This window comes from Ambystoma mexicanum, chromosome 1p, assembly GCF_040938575.1.
Source record: "Ambystoma mexicanum isolate Mex_15411 chromosome 1p, UKY_AmexF1_1, whole genome shotgun sequence".
Lineage (NCBI taxonomy): Eukaryota > Metazoa > Chordata > Amphibia > Caudata > Ambystomatidae > Ambystoma > Ambystoma mexicanum.
The window spans coordinates 957,472,296-957,488,875 of record NC_090921.1 but is presented as its reverse complement, the minus strand read 5'-3'; the positions used below and the strand labels follow the sequence as shown (position 1 = coordinate 957,488,875).

The following is a 16,580-nucleotide window of genomic DNA, read 5'->3' as shown; positions in this document are numbered from 1 at the left end:
CACAAAAATATGGTGATATTTTTGTATCGTGATATTTTTGCGGGGATATTAACACATGGAACCATTAATTCCCCATTGAATTTCACGGGATCGGGATTGGTGTAATTCGAAACCAGCTATCTTTTTCCCAGTCTTTTGTTGATTGTTATAGTTATAAAGTGTTGCTCACAAGAAGTAATCCCTGGTGAGCTGAGAAACAAATTTGGCCCCGTATTTAAATTGGGCCCTGATAAACGAATTTCCATTTGCCACTGTCATTCCTCTTTGCATTTGTCATCCTGAACCAAAACCGATTTCCCTGTTGTGAGCTAACCCCTTTTCCAGAGCCTACCTGTCATTTGCAACCTCAGTAAAAACGAATTCCATTTGCATTTTCTTTTCCATTGACATTAAGCTTAACATCCCAGAAACCGATTTTCCGCTTCTGTTCCTCTTTCCCTATTGTGTGGTCAAAACGATTTTTCATTTCCATTCCATTTCCATTGCCCATGTGTTGGATATTCTAAAAATTGCTGTTCTCCTTGTGTGTTGATTAGTATTCCCTAAAAGCTCTGCCTGTCTTTCTAAACATAAGCCAGTGAATTCCCTGTTTTCCATTTCTTTCCCCTAGAAGTTGAGAAATAATTTCAAAAAAACATTCTTCGATTGGTGCTCCAAAAATGGATTTTGCCCTCCTTTGTGGCTCCCCATATTTTTTCTGTGGGGACCACACCAAAACCCCCCTGTATTCTTACTTCCTACCACTGCCTTCCATTCAAAGGAATCAAGTGCAATTGATGTTTGGGGGTTGAGTGTTGCAGGGGGGGTGCTTAACGTGAGTCCTATCATTGTGTTGAATTGTTCTTTTTCTGTTCTGCCATAAAAAAAGGAAGTACCTGTGACAGTATTTCTTAACCTGGTTGTTTTGCAGAGATTATTGCATTTTGTGTTGCCATAACATTGGTGGATGCTGTAATTGGTTGATTTTCTTTTTTCATTAGATAATACATTAATAAATATCTAATTGATACACACCGGCCTGGTTCCTAGTCCATGGTGACACGGGGTGTTTGTGGAGGGTGGGTGCGAGGCAGGTTGAAGGCCTACTCAAAAAGAATCTGTAGTATACTAAAAAATAAAACGCGTTTTATTGTGCGCCACATTCATTGTAGGGGAAGGAGTTCCCTGGCTTGCGTGTGCTGTGTAATAAACCATGACACAGTTTGGATTGATGAAGTAGAAAACCACGTGGTGTTGTATATGCTCTTATTGAGGCCTTTATATTATTATTTGTGGAGTAACGGGATCCTTTCCTTAAGTAATAGGGGAGAAGACAGCACTGTATAATGGAAGAAAAGAGGTTATGGATCGAGGCTCTCTATATTCAGTGAGTCTGGGAAACCCTCCATCCAGTATACAGGGGGGACGTGAGAACTCAAAAGTAGTAGTGGTAGAGGCCCATAGTGGCCTGGGATCTCCTCACCCGATATAGTGGTGGTGCTGGAAAGAAAAAGTAGAATGTATTGTCAGTGAGCTTTTGTGGTGTGGTTAGTAGTGGCCGAAGAAGGCACGATTGAGGTGTGTATTTTGTACAAAAGACGTCAGAGAGCTCTTTGGCAGTTGATTTGTAATACCCTTTCGCCTTATTCTTTTGTATACAAAATAAAAGTTCTCGTGTTTCTCAAAAGAGGGTGCACCTTGCCTTTTTCCATTTAGGTTTGTATTTGCTTGGTCTGATCGCTGGGAGTTGCCCCACAGAAGGCATCCTTTTACCCCACCAGGTGATCGTACAATGCTGAGCCCAGGTGGGCTCTGACGAGCTCACCCTTGCCCTGAACTGGGCCCAGGGCTCTTCCTGCCACTGATGGTCCTGCGCCTTAGTGCCTGATGTTTCCGCTGCAATAAGCTCACTATCTGCCATCCAGCATAGAAAGCTGCTGTGCCATGTTGGGATCATTGTTCATAATCATCCATGGGTTGACTTCCAGAGTACAGTGAACGATACTCTGAAGGGAGTGGGTAGAACTTAAGACATGCATGTAAATTAGCATATGAATGATAAACAAGTTTGAATTTTGAATAAATAGACATAATTGGTTGAATATACTAATTCAACAATACTGGGGACATATACGAGTTTCTCGCATGTCACGAGAATGGGATCAGAATAGGAGCTGCCAATTTTAACTCGTAAGATACGATCAGTAAGAAAGGGTATGATGTGAGGAATTGCCATCTTTCAATGGTGTAGAAGCCCTTGCTTTTTTAGTTTGTAACAAGATGCAGGTAATTCCATCTCGGAAAAAGTGGGGTGATCTCCTAACCAGATCTCCCTTTTCATAACTCCATGCCCAAAGTGTAGTGTTCACCTGTGCCCCACTGGATCATTATCCTGAAATGGTCTTCAGATGCCCATTTGACATCTGTAGTGGCAGCCAGATCACTCCAATGCAGGGGCTGCATTTTAGGCAGACACTCCTGTTCCCAAACCACATAACTATGAGTATTACTATCCTGGTGGCATTTGTAAACTTTAAAACTAAGCAATACCTGAGTTTAGGGTACGGTGGCTAGCATCTCTCCTACTTATTAAAGCCACATCCATTTTATATCATACATGTGTCAGCACTATGAGCCCATTTTAGCTGTGAAAGGGCTATGTGTATTTCTGGTCAGACCGCCTGGCCCTGCAAAGTGACTGGGCATGAGACTGGATGATCCTTTTTGAGGTCCGGTAGCAGGAGCTGGCTTGGGAACATAGAATCAAAGGGCACACCCACTCCAAAAGGACTAGCCTCATACAAGGGTGGTTCCTACCAAAAGGGCATTTGATACTTGACAAGGCAAGGGGGCAGAGTTAGTGTACACAGAGGGAGTTCAGCCCAGAGGAGGAAAGATTCCATCATCTTATTTCTATCTCTACCCTGCCTATGATTACAATTATTATCATTCATATTATTTTGAGGGTATTTATTGAGCGCAGACTTAGCTTCGGGAAGCAACAGATCACTTTGCAATCATAGGGGGAAGAACACAGTGAGGGAAGCAGAGAAAGAAAGGAAGGTTGAGCTAACAATAGGGGTGGGGAGGGTTGGCAATTTGGCAGCAGGTGGCCTACAAGCAACCAGGGGAGGAACACCTCTCCCGTTCCCAAAGGGTAAGGTGTCCTGCTGCCATGACAATGAACGTGCAGAGCAGGAATTGCTCAGCAGACATTTCCCTGCCAGCGGAACACCTTTCCCGCTGGGCACCCTCATTGAGGTGTCCCACTGACAAATGTCTCGCAGCTGCTCCACCTCAGTATGCCACTAGACCTCGGTGATCTAATATTCTCTGTGTGAGCGCATGGTGTGCTCGCATGGACAGATTAGATTACGTGCGAGCGCACTGTGCACGGTAGTTTGGCAGGGCTGGAGCAGAGGCAAGCCGGATCCGGAGATCTGGCTAGAGATCTGATGCCGGATCTCAGATCCAGCGAGAGCTGGGCCTTCGGACAGCGCTGGCTATCAACAAAGATCACAAGGACCTCAGTGATCATAGAGGGCAGGTGTTTTGCAAATGAAAATAAATGGGAACAGAAGAGAGTTTAGGACCTGCCACTTTCTGTGGCTCGCAAATGATACACAAGACCAGAAAATCCACATAAAAGACCAATATCTCTGCTGTGTACACTTTATTTATGAGCATTGCTTAAACCTACAGCACGTGCTGTTCATACTCTTCGGGGAGGAAAGATATCTGAGGGGCAACGTGTTTGTCTTGAAAGCAAGAAACAGCAATGCAACATAGGTTACAATCCCAATCCCTGCAATATAAAAGAACAATTATATGTTATGTTCAAAGGCCTTTCAACTGTGCCAAAACAGCAATGTATACATAGTTTAAACTAATTGCAACCCCTCTGTTGAGTACATGCTACTCGCTGAAGATTTTGGTTTGACTGATGACTTGTGGACGGCTGTTGGGGGGGGCTGTTTCTGTTTGATCCTTAACACGTCTACTCAAGTAATTTCCCTCTTCCACATTTTTGTATTGTCCTATTGATTTAGTTATGGGCACTAAATGCTAATTTTGACTGTGGCTACTGTATTCTTCTGGGGCCTAATTACAAAAAGGGTTGTGTTGTTACTACCAGTGGTAAGTGGCATTTGCCACCGAAGATAAAACAGTGCTGGATACAAAAGCAAAAATTCCACTACGTTGGATTACAGCAAGTGGCAATATTAGCACCAGAGGTAACACCACTGGTGGAGCACACTTGTTGCTATTCCCGCTGAACAGCCGGGGCAACACATTTCCAATTGCCGAAAAGTGATGGCCGGTCATAATTAGAGGAAGGCATGGGACATCAGGAAGTAGAAACCAGTCCTTTATCATTACCTGGGCATGCACCACCCACACATTCATCACACCGCAGCAGAGGCTCGGGCTTTAATGTTATTAAGACCAGCGCAGAGCTGATCCTATGGTGGAAAGTATGTTCGAAAATGTCTAACCAGTATTTGATTCATAAGTGAGCAAGCCAGGAGTCATAGAATTGCTGCTGGCATTCATTTTACGACGGGTCCTAATTACCAATTATCCCCAGCGCTATTCTTGCCACTCTTACCATAACCGGGCCTCATAGGCTTTCGTCGTGCAGTGGGTTCTCAAGTCTGTCAAGTAGGGGCTCACTGCTTAGGTACTGTGCACCCCTGTAGAAGATGAAGGCCTTCACTGTGTTCTTGTGGCTTTTACAGTCGGTTGGTATGCGCGTGCACTTGACAGGTACCTTTTTAAAATCAATTTGGGAGCAATATAGCCTATTGCAGTACTGCTCCTCTGCAGTGCTGTGTTTCAGGCAACATGAGATACTCAAATGTCGCAAGCTTATAATGCAGCCCAGCTGGGTCCCCAGAGGCGGTGAGATGCGAGCCATCGAACACCCATGATCGATATATGCTAGACAGACCATGCTCTGTGTCCGTTTAGTTTACGAAAAGCAGCGATTCACTGGGCCGTTTGCCTTGCATTGCAGTACTAATACTACTGCCTATTAGGCACGTTTGATGTACTGCCTGTAAATTACTAGTGTTGATGGAACTGCTCTGTGGCAGAGAGGCTGCTTCTTTCACCCAGGTGCTCTTGGCGGTTCTGTATGTGTGTGGCCCCATGTCACGTGCAACACCTTCTGCCAGTGCTGGAGTTTGGCAAGTATCACTGCTTTCTGGCACTTGCAGGTTCGTTTTTCCCACGGTAAGTATAGACTTGGAAGTCCCAGCATAGAGAGTGCTGCTAGCAAGAATGGCATGGCTAAATAAGGCGGCCCTCGTGACAGGGGTAATTTGGCAGCTCTTTGGCATGTGGAGCTGGTGTGTACACAATTCCAAGTAATTCGAAGACAGTGGTGTATTTATATAACTCATCTGCACATGTAAATTTGCTTTTTACTTTCATCCTTGGGTTTGCTTCACCTGCATATTTTTGGTTTTGGCGCATTTTGGTGGCCTAACCACCTATTGCCAACACCATTGCTACAGAGAAGAGAGAGAATAAAAGGTTGCCAGAAAGCTGATTTTTTGGTTGGCATGACAGTAGGAAGTGTGGTGGCATAATCAACACACTAAATGTTATTTATTGGTCCATTATCCTAGTGTAATCCCATAGTGGCTTGTTTAATTTTCTCCCTATCGGGAGTTCTGTACCATGTCATGTGACAGTGTCACTTTCAAAGCTGGGCTGGCGTAGATATCTTTCTTTTCTCAGCCAGAGTTGGGCTGTATTTGGGCTACTTTCCTGACCCCATTGGGCTAGATGTAGGTTTCTCCTTCTGGATGCTGTTACCAAACAAGCGATTTTTTTTTAATTTTTTTTTTTTGCGAGAGAGAGGCGCAGTACCACTGACAACATACAAATGTCCTCATAAGAATTGTGTATTTAGTGGTACGGCAATTGTCCAATCTCAATGTGATTGATTTCTTATGAGGACATCTTTGTTATCTGTGGTACTGCACCTCTCCAAAAAATAAGTTGTGAGGACATCTGTAAGTTGTAGTTCTTAGGAGAGCTGAAGTACTACTGGCAAATGTGTTTGCCTGCCCACAACCTGTTTCCATTTTTATTTCATGTTTCCCTGGTTCTTGTTTGTTTTATTTTATTTTTGGGAGTGGAGCAATACTACCGACAACATACAGATGTACTGATAATACATCTCAATGGGTTTCGTATGAGGACATCTGTATGATGTTAGTGTTACTGCACCACTCCAATAAAATAAGTTGTGAGGACATCGGCAGGTTGTAGTAGTTCATTGGAAAATGCGACGTTTCACAGGATCTCGTCACTTCTCCCCAGAGGAGGGCCCTTCCCCATGAGGTTAGGGAGGTGAGGCTGCTTTCCAAAAGTCCCGCGGGAGGACGTCATAGGGAGAGAATCCCCTCATGAGGATAAGGACTCCTGTACCGTAAAATACCTCCCTAAACCAGTGTTCCAAGAAGCTATGGCCCTGTTGACGCCTCCTCCCTCCGAACCTGAAACTACTACTGTGTGTTATTGCGAAGTTGTATATGCAAGACCAGATAGGACTGAGATGAAGACAAGCCAAAGATACATACAGAACAACAGTAGAAAGGATTACCCAAGAACTGTGATGAGGTATCCACTTGGAGGCATGAAGATAACGTCAAAGGCTTTGATAACATTGACGCTACACTGGGGCGAGCCCAGCAGTATAAAGTAAGGACAGAGGAAGGGCTAAGGGTGTTCAGTAGCAGGAAGAGCAGCGATGGAAGCTGGCGTATAGTGAGAGACATGTTATTTTCTTTATTTGAATAAAAGTCTATAGCCAAAATGATACCATCTTGTCAGTCTCCTTACTCCATCACGCCACAATAGGTGCAGTACCACTGACCGCATACAGGTGCCCTTGTAAGAAATCACATTGAGATTATAACTAGAGTATAGGACAACTACGACCAAAGACTGCAATAATGCATACAACCAACAGATGTCACTCCCCACTTCCGCTGTTGCTCCTTTCCACCTACCTCCCCTTGTGCTGTCCCTCTTCACCCTCTTGTGTTGTCCGTCCTCGCTCTCTTGTGCTTTCCCTCCTCCCTTGCACTGTACCTCCCTCACGCTGTCCCTCCTTTCTCCTTGCACTGTTGCTCCTCCGCCTTGCACTGTCACTCCTCCCCACTTGCATTGTCGCCCTCCCCCTTGCGCTTTTGCTCCTTCCCCCTCTAGCACTCCCTCCCCCTCTAGCGCTGTCGCTCTGCCCCCCTTGTGCCATTGCTCTGCCCCCCTTTGCCCTGTCACGCGTTTCCCCGATATGCACTGTCACTCCTTCATTCAAATGCTGTGCAATGCTCCTGTGTACTATTGCTTGGATACCTTTCATCTATTCGATTTTTTTCATTCTTTCTCTTGTTACTGGCTATTTCTAATTCCCTCACTCCCATCCCCCCCCCAAAATCCCCCCGCTTCATTCGTTTGTGGTTTGTCATAAGTTTCAATAAAATAACTTTATGTAACAAAAATAAAAACTGACATAAACATGTAAACCTTTGCGTACTAGTGCCAGTGCCTATAGGCCTGTGAATGGTTTGTGACATGTTGCAGTGATGTGACTCTATTTTCCGTTAGTGACACGAGCTCGACACTGTGTCGTCAGCGATTTACTCTATTATAATCATTTCGATGTTGGTCACTCGTGGTATAAAATCGATTCATTCGATCCACGAGATAACCTATTCACAGCTGCCTTCTGATCTTGTGGGTTCCACGTTCTGGGATGGCCAGAACTGGCCATGAATCTTAAGATGTCATTAGCTACCATCTGCAGCCAGGCTCGGACAGGCCTATAGGACAATAGGCCGATGGCCGAACCAAAAACTCAAAATACTGGTGCAGGATCTTTTTGTGGTCAATGTGGGCCAGTTTGATGAGTAACTTCACTATGCGGCTAATAGTTTTGACCAGTGTGAGGATAACTATTCAATGCACAATTTGCATCACATTTTATCAAAAACCTCCCCCTTGGGTGCTACTCAAACAGTGTCACAAAAGGAATGAATAGCCATTTGCAAATTTGGGCCACTTTTTCATTAGTGCCCAAGACAATTTTTTGGGCCAGTACGACCCTGTGTGCAGCTGTCCAGTCAGACGGCTTGATGTGTTGGTGTTAGTGGACGTTTACAGTCTGGTAAACAGCAATTACACTCTGAATATAGTATTGCCTATGCCTAGCAAAAACAGTAAGTGCAAAATGAAAGGGGAAAGCAGGCACTGCACAGTGGAGGGGGCATATTAGTGAGTTGTAACGTCTTCAGTCTATCTAGGGTGCCCTGTGCTCCAACTCCGAGGTTGTAAGGGTGGACAACTGAGAGCCCAGCGTGTAGAACTAAGAACCTACCGTGTACAGCTTGGTGTTACAAATGAGAAACTGGGCTACCCCGACCTGTTGAACTAAGAATCTGGGTAGCATGCCTCTGTGATTGGCAGTCACTAGTGAAATCCTGATGTGGGTGGCTGACACTCTGGCTGCTAAACCATCACCCCTTGCCGCTCCACTGACCTCACTGTGGGCCATGAACCCCTAATACCTCTGCAATAAAATAACTTTACTTGCTGACCATTTTGACTCTCGTCACCCCAATCTCTCACTGATTACTGTCTCTGAAACATGGATTCCACCCCCTGCCCCTCTTGTCACTGCCACTCTGGCTGACCTCCACACTGACTTTGCCCTCTTCACTCACTACACTCTACTAACTAAAAAAAAGGTGGTGGCAGGGCCTAATGAACAGCAAGGGCACATTGTCAGTGTCTGTCCACTCCCACCCTCCAGCATGGCTCTCTCTTCCTTTGAACATGTCTGGCTCCTTTCTGCCACTCCTCTTACCATCCTTCCCATCTACCCAGCATTCTCTGAACTATACTTTCTCCTTGAAATGCTGCCAGCTGAAGTACCAACTATCATGTTGGGCGACCTTAATATCTCAAATTTGACCGAAGTCCTCCAAATCCAGATGGATTCCAATTTCTCTGTTGACTCTCTAGTAAACCTTCACAGCTGTCCTACTCACATTTTAGGGAATTCCCTTGATGTCCTCCACCCTAAGCTCCTCTACCATCTCCATTACACGCCCTTCTTCTGAGCACTCACTTGTCCACCTTGCCATCTCTGCTACACCCCGCTCTCATCCACACCCCTCTTCTGTGCCTGAAAGGTAGTTCAAACCTGCCTCCATAGCCTGTCCCCTTTCCCTCCTTCACCTCTGCTGTATGCCTAACAGATGTCCACCATTGGTTGGCTCCTCGCTGCATGATCTGAATCTCCTCCAATTTGCAGTGGTCTTTCCCACTACCTCCAATACCAACCCACTCTCCCATCTCCCTCCATTCTAGCCTCATTTAATCACCCATGGATTGAAAACTTGGGGTTCACTCGGATGCCGATTTAAGACCCCAGCAATTCATTATGGCCACTGCTGCCCAGTTTAATCTTCTCAATTGTAGAAAAATCAACCTCTACCTCACCTATCACTTGGCTAAAACTCAGATTTCTACCCCCATGCTCAGCAAACCGGACTACTGTTCGAGCCTACTGTTTAATCCTCACTTCAACACATTTTCTCCCCAAATATAGTTCTTAAATTCCCTGTACATGCGCTATTTACCCAGCCTACATTCTGCCACAAACCACACTGGATGCCTCACAACACAAAACTGCTCTCTTTAAGTAATTATTCCTTCCCTTCAAAATCTATCCACGGTCTTAGCCATTTTACCTACATGATTGCTTTCCATCTGAGCGCTGCAATCGTCCTCGCTCCGCAATCTTTCTGTCCCCCGACCAACTCACGCCTCTTCCACATTTTCTTCTCTCATCTTTCCCCACCATGGTAATTTCTCGGCCAGCTATTAGGACTAGCGTAATTGTTAATGACTGGACTTAAGCCCCCTTTGCTACCCAGCAGAGGGCGTCGCCAACCCTCTCACTAGTCATCCCCAACTGACCACAGCTTGCCACTCCTGATAATGCCACACAAAGGTAAACATGTACATTGTTCTTCTATAGACTTGTGCGCTAGGTGCTTAATATGTTCCATCATCTGGTTTTATTCTCATCCAAACATTGTCTATTGAAAGGTAACCCTCTCAAGGGGAAATGCCTCTTCATCTGTAATGGACCTTATGCATATCCTTTCTGCTAGACATTACATCGTTCTTACTTAATACATATACATAAACTGAAATCGCCGGTAGCATTACTGAAATGGTGGGTAGCATTACTGAAATCGCGGGTAACATTGCTGAAATCGCGGGTAACATTACTACTGAAATCCTGGTGGATGTCGCTGAGGTCCTCCGTGGCAGCAATTACATCCGAAGGACCTGTGCTGGCAAGTGTGAGATTTGACACTCAATCTCTATGTTCCCTCAATTCCTCAGCATGTTCTAATGAAACCCGATGCACGTGTTCTCCTGATTAGCGGGACACAGGTCTACCATCAGTCATGAGCTCTGGTAGCATTGTTGCTGCAGTCGATATTCATCATTAAATGTGATTTTTTTGTTGTGCTCATGTGTAACTATCCTTGCTAGTCTGCTAGAGGCTGCAGGCATTTCCTGGTTTTTATCATAAAAGACCATCTGTCATTCTTTGCTTTCCAAAATATTAAATTGACTGGGGGACTCGTTTCCTATTTTATCTAATTTTATAGCACGGCTATCGCCATTACTGGTATCTTGGAGTGAGGTAAAACAAGAGACCACTAAACATGTCAGAAACTTGGAGGATCACGTGCTAGCAAATAGCCAAGTTGTCAGAGCCTTGTGAAAGGGAATGCATTCAGGAAGAGCGTTCCAGAGTTGCACAAACTGGACATTGTGACCAGGCCAGCATTCTGGCCCTCCCAGGCCCTCATTATCCAAATTGGCGGTTGCTCCAATGCGGTGAGGATACCTGATAGGATGCTGGCTGCATGAGGCCAGGCTGTGCACGCCAGCGTGGCTCAGCAACAGCGCTGCAGGACACAGCAATGATGGGTGTGGCACCAGTAGGTGTTGTGTCAACGACAACACTGGCGTGGCTACAATAGACATTGTCAGTGGAATCCCGCACAAATGGGGAGCCTCCACTAGCCCACCAGGACACTTATTTATTAAACAAGCCCAGTATTGTATTATATTGAAAGTCCCCATGGATGCCGTTAAACATCTAACATCCCTGGACCCCATCAGGGTCCATGTTGGAAAGGGGAAGGTAATACCAGCCCTTTTAAGCCCTCCCATGGCCTTCTCCTGTGACACCCCCTGGAGCCAGTTAAGTGATTGGATAAGGTAAGCGGCCAATCCTGGGAGCAGAGGCATAGACCGTGTAGTGCCTGAGCGGGCAAGGCCCACTCAAAATCTGTAAATGCCCACACAGCAGCTCTGTGTGGGCACGGCATTTACATATGGTAATCTAACTGCGGTGGGCCGAACTAAATTAGCTTCAGGCCCCACTTGTTAGACACTCTGCCTGGGAGGGAGTGAGGTATGTAAAGAATTGTGTGCAAGTGTGGGTTAGTTGGGTGAGGACAGGAGGTGGAGGAGAATGTTCAAGAGACCAGAGGAGGCGAGAGCGAAAGGGTCTGTGGAGTGTTTGTGTGTGATAGTGGAGAGCGTGAGAAGTAGAGTTAGAGTAAGAGAAGCAGAGTGGTAGTTGTAGTAGTGGCAGAGGCATTAGTAGTAGTTCGGAGTAGAAACAGTAGGTAATACTAGTAGTGGAGTAGCGAGTGAGAGAAACGGGCAGTAGAGTAGTAGAGGGTGATAATGTGCCCTACTGAGTAGAAACAAATAAATTGACAGTAGTAGTAGGAAGTAAAGGGATAGTTTTAGCAATGCAGTAAGAACAGTAGTAGAGTAAGAAGAGCAACAGGGAGTGGGAGAATAGGAATAAATAGTGGTAAGAGTAGATGGAGGCAGAGAGAATAACTTGAAGAATAGCGAGAAGCAAGGAAGTAGAGTGGGAGGAAGGAGAAAGAGGAGATAACAGAGGTAGAGGAGTAGTTGGAGATAAGATCGATAGTAAGAACAGGAGTAAGAAAATAAGTAAGATCAAAGGCTGGAGGTGGAAAGGTGGAGTGAGAGATCAGGGGGACAGTGACTTGGTGGGAGGTGAATATCTTAAGAGACTAGTGTAGTGAAGAGGCAGGTAAGACTGAGTGTGTGGGAAGTGAGAGTCACACCGGGCAGAAGGCAGCACCATCCCGAACTCCCTAGAACACTAAGGGGGGATAGGCCAGGGAAAGTTAGAAAATCTCTCGGGAAGTTATTCAGCTGACGTCTTAGAGGAACCATTACTAGAGTAAGGCAGCAAAAGACAGCCAGGTGTTACCTTTGGCAAGCACTAACATCCCCGTTAAGGATGCCTGGGGTAGAGATGTCGGAAAGACCGGGGAAGACGAGACAGACAGGTCCCGCCCTAGCTTAAAACCTCCCAAGGAACCTGGTAGCCCCAGAAGAACCTTTTGAAGAATTTACAGCCAATATAGCTGTAAATCATCACTAAAGACGCTTGGAATTACTCCCCGAGTCAACGTGGTTCTTTGTGGCGGGCTGCACTGTCACCACGGAAAAGATCTTCCACTGAGGCAAGAGAACCTAATCTTGGCCAAAATCAGGTGATTGGTCATATATTAACAACGTGCGGGGTAAAGGTGATCTCAGCGATATTTGGATAGTAAAAATGTGCAGCAATTGGAATGAAGCATTTTAAAAACAAGACTGGAGTCTTGAATATAACCACGTTAGTGGTAGATAGTCAGAGGACAGAATTCATTGTGAGGAAGTCATGGTTTGAGAGCTGTAGACAAAAAGAAGTGGGCTGTGGTGCTATGGATGAATAATTAAAGAAAGCTGGTTGCAAAAGCCGAGCCAACTTGATATTAAGATTGGTCCTGTTCAAAGAACTACTCAAACTGAGTAACCTGAAATTAACTAGCAAATCTGTTGATTATTATATAAAGTATGGGCTACCATGGCGATGCACAGGTAGAGAGTTCCGAAGTACGGGGGTGAGCTTGGCAAAGGTTGTACCTCCCAAGCATGCATTTGTCATACGTGGTACTGACAGTAGGACATAATTAGCCAACCCAAAGGCTCAGTCTGGGATATAGTGAAGCATGGCTTGGGATTTGCACACATCCTATACTCTAAATCAGTGGTCTTCAAACAGTGGGGCCCAAAGGATGTCCAGGGGGTGGGGAGGTTTTCAAAAAGGTACTACGATGACACCTTTTAATAGAAAATATAAGCAGTTCTGACATCTGGGGTGCCCGGCAACAATATTTTTACTAAATAGGAGGCTCGGCATCCATATTTTTACTTGTGGGGGATCGGCATCAACACATCTGAATACCACTGCTCTAAAGGGCTACGCAGTAAAAAGTCTGAGCGTAAAGTCGGTCCTCTTTCAGAGAGCCCTGTTGAACTGAGCTACTGTCCATTAGCTGCCAATAATGGTGGTTCAGGATGGGTTTCCATTAAAAATAGCTGGTAGCAGTGAGGTTTACAATTATCAAATGTGAAGTATCTTTTGAGGAGAAAGGTGAAACCTGTGAACTTGATATTTTGTAAAAGGGTGAGATGCTGGCAGTTGAGACGCCTCACCCACAGAATGCTGGGAGACTTTCTAAAGCGCCTTTGCCCAGCAAGCCCAATGCAATGAAGTGCTGTCCGATGGTCTTCATCTTATTACCAGAAGAGCTGAATGCTGCCAACTGCACCCCATTTCATCCTATTCTTAACGATGATATGTTGACGGCCAATTCTCATGGAATCACAGTCAGGCGGCTGAAAGGGTCACAATCTCTTTGCATTTTCTAAATGCGAAAAGACGAAAAGCTTATGCATAGAGTAGAAAATCATATTTTCTGTGTCTCCCAACTGTACTCTATAGACCATCGGATGCCCATATTATGAAGGTCTTGGTAAGTTACCCCGCCCCTCTCTCTTTTTCCAATCCCTTCATTGCTCCTGGTGATTTCTGTATTTATTTACAACTTCTCAATGCTGGGTCTCCTCTTTTTCTGACTGCTAATTTCTGTTTTTCCCTCCTCTGCTCTGCACTTTTCACCCCCCCCTTCCATGCACTTTCGCTTTCTTAGATTTCACTGGGCTCAGTAACTTGCTTGGTTCCTGCACTTGGGCCAGGCCCTGCCCCCCTCCCATTGGTTGCTTTGGCATTTGTAAGCCAATCCCTACAACCGGGAGGCAGGAGCCAGCCCATACTATCAAGGCCCATGAGGAAGACCCCTGTCTGCTCCCTGTCTGCTCCCTGTCCGCTACTGTAATGCTGCCTGCTGCTCCTGCCCCCCTCTGGTTGTCTGTGTGGTCTGTGTGCTGCTCCCGCCCCTCCCTCTGGTTTCCTGTGTGGTCTGTGTGCTGCTCCTGCCCCCCCCTGGTTGCCTGCTTGGTCTGTGTGTTGTCCTGCCCCCCCTGGTTGCCTGCACGGTCTGTGTGCTGCTCTTTCCCCCCTTTGGATGCCTGCTCTTGCCCCCCCTCTGGTTGCCTGTGTGGTCTGTGTGCTGCTCCTGCCCCCGTCTGGTTGCCTGTGTGGTCTGTGTGCTGCTCCTGCCCTCCCTCCCCTCTGGTTGCTTGCATGGTCCTGTGCTGCTCCTGCCCCCCTCCCCTCTAGTTGCCTGTGTGGTCTGTGTGCTGCTGCTGCCCCCCTCTGGTTGCCTGCATGGTCCTGTGCTACTCCTGCCCCCCTCCCCTCTAGTTGCCTGTGTGGTCTGTATGATGCTCCTGCCCCCCTCTGCTCCTGCCCCCGTCTGGTTGCCTGTGTGGTCTGTGTGCTGCTCCTGCCCCCCTCCTGGTTGCCTGCACGGTCTGTGTGCTGCTCCTGCTTCCCCCTCTGGTTGCTTGTGTGGTCTGTGTGCTGCTCCTGCCCCCCTCTGGTTGCCTGCATGGTCTGTGTGCTGCTCCTGCCCCTCCTCCCCTCTGGTTGCTTGCATGGTCCTGTGCTGCTCCTGCCCCCCTCCCCTCTAGTTGCCTGTGTGGTCTGTGTGCTGCTGCTGCCCCCCTCTGGTTGCCTGCGTGGTCTGTGTGCAGCTCCTGCCTCTCCTCTGGTTGCCTGTGTGGTCTGTATGATGCTCCCGCCCCTCCCGCTGGTTGCCTGCTTGGTCTGTGTGCTGTCCTGCCCCCCCTGGTTGCCTGCACGGTCTGTGTGCTGCTCTTTCCCCACTTTGGATGCCCGCTCTTGCCCCCCCTCTGGTTGCCTGTGTGGTCTGTGTGCTGCTCCTGCCCCCGTCTGGTTGCCTGTGTGGTCTGTGTGCTGCTCCTGCCCCCCTCCTGGTTGCCTGCACGGTCTGTGTGCTGCTCCTGCTTCCCCCTCTGGTTGCTTGTGTGGTCTGTGTGCTGCTCCTTCCCCCCTCTGGTTGCCTGCATGGTCTGTGTGCTGCTCCTGCCCCCCCTCCCCTCTGGTTGCTTGCATGGTCCTGTGCTGCTCCTGCCCCCCTCCCCTCTAGTTGCCTGTGTGGTCTGTGTGCTGCTGCTGCCCCCCTCTGGTTGCTTGCGTGGTCTGTGTGCAGCTCCTGCCTCTCCTCTGGTTGCCTGTGTGGTCTGTATGATGCTCCTGCCCCCCTCTGGTTGCCTGCGTTCTGCTCCTGCCCCCCCTCTGGTTGCCTGCATGGTCTGTGTGGTGCTCTTGCCCCCCCGGTTGCCTGCGTGGTCTGTGTGCTGCTACCGCCCCCTCCTCTGGTCGCCTGCTTGGTATGTGTACTGTTCCTTGCCCCTTGCTTGAATCCTTTCTATCACACGTTCCCCTCCTCCCTGTTTAGTCCACTCCTTCTATCCCCCTTCCTACACCAATCCCTCTTTGGAGTTCGTCTTGACACATTATTGTTTAGCCTATTTAAATTTTGGCCTGTTATTTGCATTTAGCCTGGTTCAATTCTGGCCTGTTTTTTTATGCATTTAGCTTACATCACACTTGACTGTGTTTCTTGTGCAAATGTATTGTGTCATCTTCGCTGCCCCCCATTTCATGTTTGTGAACCTTTATTGCTTTTCTGTTTCCTGCTTGTCTCTTCTTCTCTTTCTCCGCACTCACCGTCTACTCACTTTCTTCCCTTCTCACCATCTTCCTCTCTCCCCTTTGCCCTTCCCCTTGCTATATTAGTGCACTTGCTCTATCTGAATTGTCATCTGACCTAGTAAGATAGCAGCCGTCTGCCCCCCATCCTTGTTTTTCCTTCGCCTCCTGCGCTACCGGAAATGTCGTTAGCCTAGTACAATAGTTACTTGTTTTGTTCTTCTCCTTCTGCCTGCTCCCCCCCCACCTCTGGTTTAATTCTGGCACTATCTCAGTTGTCGTCGGGCAATTAGCTGCTAGCTGCTTGTCTTTCTCATTTCCCTCCGCCCACTCTTATCATGAATAGCTCTTACTCTATCAGAAATGACACCTGACCTGCATGATAGCAGCTTGTTTGTCTACTTCCCCTCCCCCCTCATGTGTTCTTCCTCCCTCTCCCCTTCCAGCACTATCTGAAATGTCGTCAGGCCTAGTACGATAGCTACTTGTTTTGTTCTTCCCCTTCACCCTGCTACCCCCCCCCTCACTTCTTGTTAAA

The 16,580-nt window shown here is 47.2% G+C and overlaps 1 protein-coding gene across 5 annotated transcripts in view; it reads left to right on the top strand.

Annotated features, from left to right (window-relative positions):
• Window positions 1-16,580, top strand: part of CPNE2 (copine 2) — a 947,004-nt gene that overhangs the window by 302,527 nt on the left and 627,897 nt on the right. The gene's annotated exons all lie outside the window — the stretch shown is intronic.